The sequence below is a fragment of the Lygodium microphyllum genome, chromosome 26, assembly GCF_053477565.2.
Source record: "Lygodium microphyllum isolate KBCC chromosome 26, Lygodium_microphyllum_v1.1.10, whole genome shotgun sequence".
NCBI classification, from domain to species: Eukaryota; Viridiplantae; Streptophyta; class Polypodiopsida; order Schizaeales; family Lygodiaceae; genus Lygodium; species Lygodium microphyllum.
In genome coordinates, this window is record NC_141160.1 from 104,511,224 (window position 1) to 104,522,355 (window position 11,132).

Below are 11,132 nucleotides of genomic sequence, written 5' to 3' on the forward strand. Positions count from 1 at the left end.
AAGGCGACAGAGGCCATGGCTCTTTTTGAGGTCAAGGAGACACTCAAAACACTTATGGACAACATCAACAGAATGCCTGGCATGACACAAATACACAAGGCCAGCATGGATTTGGCAGCTTTAGAGGCAGGGGGAGATCACCCCATGGTAGAGGTGGTGGATGTGGTTCATGGTAGTCAAATGATCAGCCAAACAGAGATAAGGATTGTCATCATTGTGGCAGATATGGACACATATGATAGGATTGTTACATTCTAGTAGTGCTCATGATGAGCATATTGATAGATTATTTGCCATGCATCATGTGTCTAAGAATGCATCTAGGCAGAAAAAAGATGAGAAATGGTACATTGATTTAGGGGCTTCAAATTGTATGACACCCCATGGAGAGATGGTTGCAAGTTCACATGGTTATATGTGTACTGGGGATGACACCCAATGACATTCAACACACAGGAATTGTTCTGTTGTTGATGCCTAATGGCAAGAAAAAGATCCTGCATGATGTACTACATGTACTACATTCAACACACAAGAATTGTTCTGTTTTGTTGATGCCTGATGGCAAGAAAAAGAGCATGCATGATGTACTACATGTACCTAAAATAACCAAGAATCTTTTGTTAGTTGGACAGATGGCAGAACAGAATTTGCAGGTGAGATTTAATAGAGATGGATGCTTTGTTGAAGAATATGGTAATGGTTGCAAATTGATTGCTAGAGGCCGAAGAGATGGCAGAATGTTTACTCTTGATGCGTCAATTCCAGAATTGAAAGAATCCTTGTTTGCACATGATGATGGTGCTATACGGGACGTTGAGATATGGCATAAGTGGATTGGCCATGTGAATGTACAAAAGCTGAAATCTATACAGCAAAAGGAGATTGTGCTTGGATTGCTTAAGTTCAAGTATCATGACTTTGGACATGTATGTGATGCATGTTAGTTTGGAAAGCAAGAACAGTTTCCATTTATGAGACATGTACAGAATAGCTCACGATCCTTGCAGTTGGTACATTCGGATGTATGGGGTCCGTCTCATAATGCTTCGTTTGGTGGTGCTTATTACTATGTAATCCTTCATTGATGATTTCAGCAGGTATACTTGGCTTTACATATTGAAACATAAGGATGACGTGTTTGATGCATTCAAGGACTTTAAGAAGTATGCTGAAAATGAATTGAGCTGTAAAATTTCATGTCTTAGATTAGATGGAGGTGGAGAATGTCTCTAATTACTTTGATAGGTACCTTGCTAAACATGGGATCAGAAGACAGTTAACTTGCAGTTATACACCGTAGCAAAATGGTATAGCAGAAAGGATATATTGATGGAATCGGCAAGAGCTATGATGAATGAGAAGAGTTTGCCAAATGGTTATTGGGCTGAAGTAGTAGTGACTGATGTCTATGTGTTGAATAGAATAGAACCCCTACAACAGGGATTCATGATGTAACTCCATATGAGAGGTTGCATGGTCATAAGCCTGACATTTCACACTTGAAGGTATTTGGCAGCATTGCATATATGCATGTTCCTGATGAAAATATGAAGAAATTAGATACTAAAGCTGTCAAGAGTGTGTTCATTGGTTATGAACAAGACCGGAAAGCTTACAAGTGTTATGTACCGGCTACACATGAGACACTGATTAGCATATATGTTGTTTTTTATGAGTTGGCATCATGGTATGGTAATCCTGTTGCAGTGGCTACTAATGGATAAGCTAGCATTGGTAATGCTGAAAATACACCTATAGTGAGTACATCTATGAGTGGTCCTTCAGGTGATGGGTCACCTACAATAAGTCCTTGGTTAGGATGCTTGCGGAGTCGTACTCCTACGTCCACTGACATGGATATGTCAGTGAGGGGGAGATTGGATAAGGGAAAATAAAAGATGCTTAAGGATGTGACAGGTCCACTTACAGCAGGTTATGAGTCATCCAATAGTGACTGTTTGGATAGTGAGTTGGGCATTTCATCTATTATGATGCCTCGAGCAAGGCAAAGTCATTATGTAACACCTCATGAGAGGCAAGCTTAGAGTGAGCCATAGTTACGGAGATCTGAGAGAGTCAGAAAACCAGTTGATAGGTTTACATACACTGTTTATTCAGCTCGCCATTATGCATATATGGCTAGTGTGATAGGTTACAAAGAACCTACAAAGTTTGATGATGCAATTATGGATGACAACTGGTGTGCTGCCATGGATGAGGAGTATGCAGCCCTGGTGGCTGAAAATGAGACATGGGAATTGGTTGAGTTGCCTAAAGGCAAAGTCCTCATTGGCTGCAAATGGGTGTACAAGGTTAAGTGCAAGTCAGATGGTTCGTAAGAACACTATAAGGTTAGGCTGGTTGCAAAAGGGTATGCATGGCAATATGGCCTTGACTATGAGAAGAATTTCAGTCCAATGGCTAAAATGGCAACAGTCAGAACTATCATTTCTTTGGCAGCATGCAAAGGCTGGAAATTATGGAAAATGGACGTCAAGAATGCTTTCTTGAATGGTGATATGGTTGAGAAAGTATATATGGAGCAGCCTGAAAGCTATGTTCACTCGAACTTTCCTACACATGTATTTAAGCTGAAAAAGGCTTTACATGGACTGAAAAGATTGGGTGATGTAGATCATAGCCTGTTCACAAAGAAGACAAATCATGGATATGTGTTTCTAGTGATTTATATAGATGATCTTATCATCACTGGAGATGACAAAGAGGGTATTGCTGAAATTAAATCATGTTTACTTGACTATTTTTCGTCCTGACTTATGTTATGCAGTGGGGATGATTAGTCAGTTCATGTAGAAGCCTCGCAAACTACATTTAGATGCAGCCAGGAAGATCATGAGATATGCAAAGGGTACTACAGATTATGGGCTATTTTATGCATATGGAAAATCTCTTGACTTGACAGGGTTTACTGATGCTGATTGGGCTGGTTGTGCCTATGATAGGAGATAAACCAATGGTTATGCATTTGGATTGGGTAATAGTATGATCGGTTGGCAGAGTAAGAAAAGTCTACTGTTGCATTGTCTAGTACACAAGCTGAGTACAGAGGAGCTGCCTTAGCGGCTTGCAAAGCAGTTTGGTTGATGAAACTATTGAAACACTTGGGAATACAGGTGGAAAGTAGAGTGAGATTGCATTGTGATAACCTGAGCAGTGTTATGTTGGCTAGCAATCTTGTCTACCATGCTAGGTCCAAACATATTGAGGTTCACTACCATTTCATAAGAGAAATGGTTCTTATAGGGAAGATTGACTTGATTCATGTGAAGACTGAATACTAGGTAGCAGATATATTTACCAAGTCTTTTGGTAAAGAAAAGTTCATATACTTCAAACAACTACTTGGAGTTTATCATATGGTTTGAGATTGAGGGGAAGTGTTAGAATATCAAGCTCCCATTACTCTTCAGTCAGTCTATCTTTATGTGTGTGACTGACATTTGCTGGATATAGCTGTACATGTGTGTGACATTCAATAAAAATATGTAGTCAAGCTCCCATTACTCTTCAATCAGTCTATCTTTATGTGTGTGACCTAGATATAGCTGTACATGTGTGTGACATTCAATAAGTTGATGTAGTCAGTGACTTAACCACAGTTAGTCTTGATTAGTCATATCTATGTGTGTAAGTCTCTTTCAGTTAGTATGATGGTTGGAAGAAGAACAACAATGAGCTGAGGCTCATCTTTTGCTCCAGTCTGCCTCTCTCCCTCTCTTCCAACAGTGAAAACCACCTACCAAAAGTTACTCATGAACTTTGAGTCTCTGTCATGAACAATCACCTGTGGTAATCTATGTAGTCTAAAATTTTGCTCCATGAACTAGCTAGCCACTTGAGAAGTAGTAAACTGGGTCTTGTTTGGAATGAAATAGGCTGCCTTGGTGAGTCTATCCACTACCACATATATATTATTCTATCCCTTTTTGGTAGTAGGCATGCTAGTAATGAAGTCCATGGTAATGTACGTCCATTTACCTGTAGGAATGGGTAATGGCTACAACAAATCGCTTGGCTTATGGGTGTTGTCCTTATTTTGCTAACAAGGCATACACTTCATGACAAAATCCTTGACATCTTTCCATAGCCCTTTCCAATAGAAACTTTTGCTGATCCTATTATAGGTCTTGAAAACTCCAAGATGTCTAGCTAAAGGCGAAGAATATAATTCCTCCATAATTTTCTGTGTAAAAGAAGAGGTAGAAGGAATGACAATCTTGCCATTTAACCAAATAAGGCAATTTTTAAGTTGATAATGTGAGTTATCTTCCATGAGACCTTGCTGTAATTTCTAAAAAATATGGCTAAGCTCTTCATCCAAAAGATAAGCCTCCTATAGTTCTTCAATCCAACCACTATGCAACTCAGTCATTGTTGAAACTTTGCAAGCCCACATACGAGAAAGAGAATCAACCACTATATTGTCTTTATCCCTCGTATGAGTGATGTCCAAATCATAATTCTGTAGTGTAGATACCCACCTACACTGCTTAGAAGTAAGATTGGAGTGAGTAAGGAAATACTTAAGGACCTTGTGATCACTCTGAACTCTGAATCGTCTGCCATACAAATAATGGTGCCATTTCTTTATTGCATGCAAGATAGCCAACATCTCTTGGTCATAAACATTCATGGCCATTTCTTTATATGTAAGCTTACATCTTTCAAAGGAAATCACTCCATGCTCCTATAACAAAACAGTCCCAATGCTCGGCCATTGGCATCACACTGTATGGTAAATTCTTTTGAGAAATCTATGCATACTAGAACAGGAGCAAAAGTAAGGAGTTCCTTTAACTGGTTGAAGCTGCTATCTACAAGAGCATCCCAAAAGAAAGCTTCCTTCTTCAACCTATCAGTCAAAGGAGCTGCAATAGGCACATAATGCTTGATGAATTAGTGATAGAATGAAGATAGACCAAGAAATCCTCTAAGAAAAGTAGTAGTAGTAGGTTTTGGTCAATCTTTAATACATTGCACCTTCTTGGGGCCAGTCTATATCCCTTTTTCACTAACAATATGTCCCAAGTATTTCACTTCAGTCTGCATGAAAGAACATTTCTTCTCCTTAGCAAAGAGTCTGTGATGTTTCAATACATCAAAAACCTTCCTCATGTGTGATAAGTGATCCTGAAGGGTCTTACTGTAAATCAAAATGTCATCAAAGAAGACTAGGACAAACTGAAAGAGGAAAGGTTGCAAAATCTTGTTCATTAGGCTTTGGAATGTAGCTGGAGTATTTGTAAGCCCAAATGGTATCACTAAGAAATGATAGAGCCCTCGATCAGTCCTAAAAGTAATCTTGATCTCATCGCCCTCTCTTATGCAGATCTGATGATACCCTAACCTCAAATTAATCTTCGTAAAGAATTGAGCCCCCTTAAGCTCATCAATTAGATCGTCAATCCTAGATATAAAATACATGTTCTTCACTGTGATCTTATTAAGATCCTTGTAGTCAATGCACATCCTGAAAGATCCATCTTTCTTTTTGGCTAACAAGACTGAAGATGCATAAGGTGAAGAACTAGGTTCAATGAATCCCATCTCAAGAAGTTCCTTGATTTTCTTGGCTATTTCCTCTCGCTCACTCTTGGAAAATCTCTAGGGTGGCTTACTGGCTGGCTTTGAGTTTGACTCCAAATCAGTAGGGTGATCTACTGCTCTCTTGGGAGGCAATGAAGTAGGCACCTCAAACAAATCCCTATACTCCTCAAGAAGAGCTATCAAGGCTGGATGACTTGCTGAATTAATGGATTAATCTTCAATCTCTTTATTCAAATGCAAAACAAATATATGTGAACGCCTCTTGTACTCCCTTTTGAGTTGTTGAATGGTGATAAGATAAAAATCTAATCTACTAGGAATTCCTTGTGAATGGATGAGCTGTCTATCAAAGATAAAATCCATATACATTTGTGAAAAATCCATAGTGATTTTTCCTAATATCATCAACCAATCACAACCGAGTACAATATCTATAGGCCCCATTTCTAAGGTAATCAGGTTTACTTTTGCTTTAAAATTTTCAGCCAGCTATAAAGAAACCTATGGGCATATTTGTGTTGTACTGATTTCTTCTTCACCATTGGCCACTTGAACTCTTATGGGATGATGTAAATTAGTGGGAAGACAATTCAGCTTGTCCATAATGGACTTATTCACAAAACTATGTGTACTGCCACTATTTATTAGAATGAACACAGCATTTCCATGAATATTACCCTTCATACTGAGTGTATTAGGGCTCTTAGAACATGTCCAAGCATCTATGGAAATGAAACAACTAGTGGCAACAAGTAGCTCATGATAAGTCCCACCTAGGTCAAAAGGAACACTCCCACCTAGATTAAAAGGAAAAGAGTCGGCTGGATTGTAAAAATACTCTTGCCCAACTTCTTCCTCAAGATCATCAATTTCAATATTAGGTGCAATTGCATTAGTGTCATCAATCTCATCTTCAAGATCCTCAAAGACTAACATACTCTAAATCTTGGCTTTGGAATTTTTGTATACACACTTTGTGGCATGATCAGGTGTATACTTTTCTCCACACTTGAAGCATAAGCCTTTTTCCTTTCTTTCTTTATATAGGTCCATAAGAATAGACTTGGGACTCATATTGACTGAAATAGATTTAGGCTTGTTGTCCCCTTATTTGAAGTCAACTCTAGGACTACTTGCTGTCCTAAAATTACTTTGAGGTCTTGAAGCATTAAATGGTGGATAAGTTGGCACCCTTAAGCCTCCACTTGGCGCATGATTGTTGCCATAAATATTACCAACTTGTCCCTATTTAAAAATAGTCCTTGGCTGTCCAAAACAGACTCCCTTCTATATTTCCTTTCATAGAGCTCTGCAAGCTCAATAGCTTTAAAAAGAGAAGTAGGGTTTTGTGCCATGACATCAGCTGATAAGGATGGCTCTAAGCTATACATGTACTTATGGAGTTTAGCCTCATCACTGATGCTCTTTGCATGCATGGCTAGATTGAGAAATTGGTTAGTATACTCTCTTAGACTTAGGCCTCTTTGCTCTAAACCATACCATCTCCGTACTAATTTCTCTTTTTTGAGAGGGGAGACTAAGACTTCAGCCATAAGTATCTTGAAAGCTTCCCAATTCTCTACAAGTACGTTTTCTTTTTAATATACATCCACCAAGTATGTGCAAATCCCTCCAAATGTAAGGAAGAAAAATGAATCTTCATATCATCAATTTTAGGAAATATGTTAAAGTAAGATTCCAATTTGGAGGTCCACTCCTCTAGATCAAATGGTGAAGATGATTGACCGTTGAACTTGCCCAAAATGATATTGTAACATGTCCACCTGTTCTCTTCAGGACATGTCTTAGCAGCCCATCGGAAAGGATCTCTAGAAAGCTCCGCCCGGCACTCCCATGGAATGTCGCCGGGTTTGCGATCTAGGACTTTCTGCATCTGCCACATAGTGGAAGTATTCTGGCCGTTCCCACTTAGGACAGACCTGAATCAGGGTTTTCCCTAAATGTCATTTCTTAAACCGCAACTAGCATTGAACCTTGAGCGAACTACTTTACATAAAAATGCTAGGGCCGAAGTGGATTTTTGCTATACTTGGTTCAAGGAGAATGGGAAACGAGAGGGATGCAAGGCTTGATCTCTCTGCCTTAAGGCATACTCCTATTCCATTCCCCTAAAACAGCGTAAATCGGAATTACTATAACCTAGAGTCTAGGTCAGCGCCCTTGCTATTCATTTCCTTTGAACGATCTTCTTGCTGTCCATTTGAGAAAAGTTCCCGGCCAACCGAGACCACCCATCCGTAGGACGGACCCATGGCCACATCCATCGTACTTTCCTCAGGTTGTTATAGTTATCTAATTACCTACCACATTTAGTTGGACATGCATCAAGCAGCTTCCTTAATTAGTCCGTTAGGCACTGGTATCTTCGTGTAATCTTAGCACTTGACATAGAAAAAAAGTGTCAAAACAAGTTCCTTGTGAACAGGTTATTATATTTATCTTTGGAATACATTTGTAAAGTCCAGCCCGTAGGCTTATCCATAATCCGCCCGAAGGCTATCCAGCAATCCACAGGGATTACTAATCCAAGATTCTACCTGTAGACTAGTATGTGGGCCTCGAGATCCAATCCCGAGTCACATTGGCCCCTTGTGCATGGCTCGAAAGGCGAGGGATTTATGGCCAGAGCCCCCCTGGCACCCAACTGTCCTCCTGCTCCAAGTAGCGCTCAACGGAGAGACCTCTCACAGTGGGTTCGGTCCACCTTCCTGGTGCGGTTAACAACCCCCTTGATCAGGGTCAGGAATATAGTCGGGGGTAATTGAGGCTGCCTCTTCCTTCAAGCCTTCAACCTGAAGCATTAGATATCTTTTCATCCTTTAATTCTTTGAGCAAAAAAAGCAAACAATGCTCTCTAAACTGTTACAAGCACAATCATTTCTAATGGTCATTATTTTGGCCAACTGCTAAGGAGTGAATCCTTCTTTCCGAATGCATTCAGTATTTGATCCGGGATCAATTGCGACTTAGCAAGATTCCCCAAGGGTTTGTTTGTTAACCCTTATATCCTTGGGTTAGGGTCATATCCTATTAACCCAACTTAACCAATACCTTAAGTTCTATTAGCAATAAATATGTTATTCCAATTTACTGATTGGTCATTTGCTTCCAAGCAATTATCTAATCCCCTTATTCTTGGTTCTTTTCCCAAGAAAGGTGCTATGTCAGGATGACTACTCATCCTCTTGCAAGATAAACTTGTGCAAGAATCTGCCAATCTCATTCCGAGGAATTGGCCATTCTCTTGTGGTCAAACCACAAGATCATGCGACTCTTGTTGCACAAGTGTCGCACCTAATCCATGGGACTACTTTACCCATCGAATGGTGTCTTCTAATCATGGAATCATGATTAGATAGGAAATAGGGTTAGGGTGTCTTCATAACAATCCGTTCCTGATTGCACTAGGTCAACATTGTCGGTCCTAAGGTTACAAATTCAAATCGAGTTTCATCCTTTTAGCAAGCGATCCTTAGGGTAAAAGCCCTAGATCATCTTTTGCAAGAATGTCCTATTGTCCCTACATGCCGTGAATGTGGGCAAGTCTTTAGGGTATAAGAGTTTCAGCTTTGGCAATAAGAGTGATTAGGTCACGTCCTCAACGTGCTAAACCCTAGTTAGCACTTTGGGATATGTTGCATTGACTTAACCCTTCTTAAGCGATTCCTTCACGGTTTTAGGTATTTAGGGTAAACCAATTTACTTGTCTATTCATGAAGATATTGTCTTAATCAAATAGGGGAAAAACTAGTTGCATTACGATACCATTCTCGTAAACACACAATTTATTACCTACGTATGATTAGATTTACAATCCCTAACTTTTCTGGTTAAGATCAAAGCGTATATTAAGTTATGGCATAATTCCTATTGATCCTTTTTATAACATGCATTCAAGATTCCAGCTACTAAGCTTTAGGGTTTTATGTCAAAACGAACCATGCAGCCTTTTCTAATTTTCATTTATGAACAAATTATTCGTATGCTGAATGAGCATTACACGACCTTTTGTAACTACTTACGTAATTGATTTGAGTTTTTATGCCAACTGACTAAAGTTTAATCTACCTCATGCAGCCCTAGAATCATTTCCATGTCTTGCAAATTCCTACGATTGTTAGCAATCTTCTTTAATGAATCCTTGCGAAGAAAGAGTTGTCTAATGATGCGACATGCGATTTTATCTTTCCATGCATAATCGAAGTGTACAACAATAATTTTAACTTTATAAAGATGATCTAAACTCGTTACTTTGTAATACATAAAACCCACTTGCTAAGAATACATAGAGATCTTATACTCTTTCTTTGTTCGTTTCATTGAAAAATACCAATGATCGAATTCTTCAATCGTGAGCGATTTCCTTTAAATTAGCCAAAGTATTTCAATCTAAAAAGTGCATCCTATTTTCATAAATGATCCATGCACAATTGAAATATTACGATGTAAATTAAAAATTAGGAAGAAAACCTGGACTTGTGGTGAAATGTCCACATGGATGTTAGGAGATGATCCTCTTGCGGTTGTGCCTTGTGCCTTTTTAGGGGCCATCACGACCTTTTTGCCTTGGACGCAGATTTATGATCTTGGCCGTCTCCTTCGCACATGAAACTCCCTTTGTGATTCGGCTTCCTTGACCAATTGCACCATCTTTCGGAAACGGTCTTTAGAAGACCTTATAGGCTTGTGGGAGTTGCAATAGGAAATATGGTTCTTGAATCCAGCGATTAGAGTGAACTTAAGGAGGACCAATGAAAGTGGGTGTAAAACTTGCTAATACGGTTTGAGTGGGAATGCCATGGGAGCCTTTAAAGAACTTGAGTGGGGGAAATCCACGGAAGGGTTAAAAATGGCTTTGTGGAATGCAAGGAGAAGTCCTCAATTTCCGAGGATGCAAGGGGAAAGGGTACTTAAGTCCCTTGGTTTGTAAAAACCGCTTTGTAGGGGAAATGGAAAAGGGTCCACGGGAAGGGGGTTTAAAACTCGGGCTAATGTGAGCTTATGGGAGATGTAAGGGGAGGAAAATCCATGGAAGGGGGTTTAAATTGACTTGGGTGGAATCCCCATGGAAAGGGGGTGCTTAAGTCCCGGGGGGGGGGGGGGGGGGGGGGGGATTGTAAAAACCCACTTGAGAGGCAATAGGAAAGGGGAGCTTAGATTCCAAGAAAAAGGGGGTGTAAAGATCACTTAGGAAGGAGGCTTATGAAAGCCCCCTTAGAAGCTTTCAAGAAGCTTCTTGAAGCTTCTGTGGTGAAACCACGTGGACGAGAGGAAGGCTGGCGGCGTCCTACTTCAGCAGCACAGACTTCACGACTACTCCTCACGTCTCTTCCTTCGATGACAGCTGGCGCAGACTCCCAATCGGTGGCAGATGGCAGAATGATGGCAGCGACGGCGTCCCCTCCTCACGACTACCTCCTCAACCTCAACTACTCAGCTCCTCTCCTCCACGGCCTGGCGTGTTACGGATCCTCCTGGCTTCTCAGAATCCTCTCCCCCACGGCGTGGCAACTGTAGCATTACCCTCTTCCTCTTCCTTA